The sequence below is a fragment of the Dipodomys spectabilis genome, unplaced genomic scaffold, assembly GCF_019054845.1.
Source record: "Dipodomys spectabilis isolate Male_0828 unplaced genomic scaffold, ASM1905484v1 ptg000516l, whole genome shotgun sequence".
NCBI lineage: Eukaryota > Metazoa > Chordata > Mammalia > Rodentia > Heteromyidae > Dipodomys > Dipodomys spectabilis.
In genome coordinates, this window is record NW_024871193.1 from 6160207 (window position 1) to 6161826 (window position 1620).

The 1620-nt window shown below is 34.1% G+C and overlaps 1 pseudogene; it reads right to left on the reverse strand.

The window, feature by feature from the left end:
- Positions 1-681: 681 nt before the first annotated feature.
- On the reverse strand, positions 682-794 carry LOC122099500 (annotated as a pseudogene).
- Between the last annotated feature and the right edge of the window lie 826 nt (positions 795-1620).

Sequence of the window (1620 nt, forward strand, 5' to 3'; positions counted from 1 at the left end):
TTGTTACAATGGGTTAACCTGTATCCCTATTTAAGGATTTTGTTTTTTTTTCCTTCCCCTCAGAAAATTAGAGGAAAATATATACAAGAAGTAGGCGCACAAACTTCAAATACAGTGAAAACAGGTGTTATAGCATGGGGGAGGAACATATAAAGAAACAAAAACAACACACTGCACGTTATAAGTACGTGAGAAACGATATCAAGAAAAAAAAATACCACTTGTGTCCCTAACTTGGGGTTCATTTCCCTTAACATAATCTTTTTTTTAGCTTTTTTTTTGTTTGTTTTGGTCGGTCGTGGGGCTTGAACTCTGGGCCTGGGCGCTGTCCCTCAGCTCTTCAGCTCAAGGCTAGCGCTCTACCACTGGAGCTACAGTGCCACTTCCGGTTTCTGGTGGTTTATTTTAGATAGGAGCCTCAGGGTCTCTCCTGCCCGGGCTGGCTTTGAACCGCGATCCTCAGATCTCAGCCTCCTGAGTAGCTAGGATTACAGGCGTGAGCCACCATCACCCGGGCCTTAACATAAACTTATCTGGTCATATACACATAACTTTTGACCTTTTCTGCTTATCCCAGACATATATTAGTTATTGAAAATTAGAGAAACCATGGGACCTATGTTTCTTTGGACTTGGCTTACTTCACTTAATAATTTTTTTTCCAAGTCTTTCCATTTCCTAACAAATTGGGCGATGGAATGCTTCAGGAATTTGCCTGTCATCCTTGGGCAGGGGCCATGCTAATCTTCTCTGTATCATTCCAATGTTAGTGTATGTGATGCTGAATTGAGCACAGAACATTTTTATATATGAATTGTAATTTATTTTTTAAACTAGACAAATCAACAAAAAGTAAGTTTAAAAGAATTGTTGTGAAATTTGAGAACCATGTACTTCTTACATAAGTACACATTTAAGAATAAAGTCAAGATTTACGTGTCAAAAACAAAATAAATCCAGATATTTGTTTTTCAAGAGATGTGTAGGAGGAGGAAATCAATTATTCTATACAAAGGACCTGTCATAATGAACACTGCAGCAAGTGTTAAGGTTTGTTAAAAGTTTTAATGTTTTAAATATATTTACTTTTGGATATTTGCTTATATATGCCAAAACTGGGACTGTATGACAGGTCATAATACTTTTCTATAAAGTATTTAAGATTTATGGTAGCAGATAAGTACTACTAAGTATGTACATTTCAGAGTTTATAGAAACTTTACTAATGAGAAGTTGCAAAGTCTTTGTGTAAAGGAGCAGAATAAAGAGTTGACTATGTTAACTACACAGTTTCTATTAAAACTGTAGGCCTTCCTTACTTTATATGTTAGTGAGGAACAAATGATGATATAAGCCATATACAAATTATGAGATGAACTATAAATGGTAATCTTAGTGGGTGACTTTAAACACTACTCATAGCCTATAAAATTCTTGTTGAACATCATAATCTTAGCCAGTGTTAAATGTAAAGAAATATGACAATAATAAAATCTAATTTGTAGTACACTTCAAATACTGAAAACACTGGTAATTGTTTTGTTTTTTATTTTATTAGTCGTTAATATTTAATTATTGGTTTTCTTTATTTGTAGCATTGTTTTCCTTGTTGTAAAATAA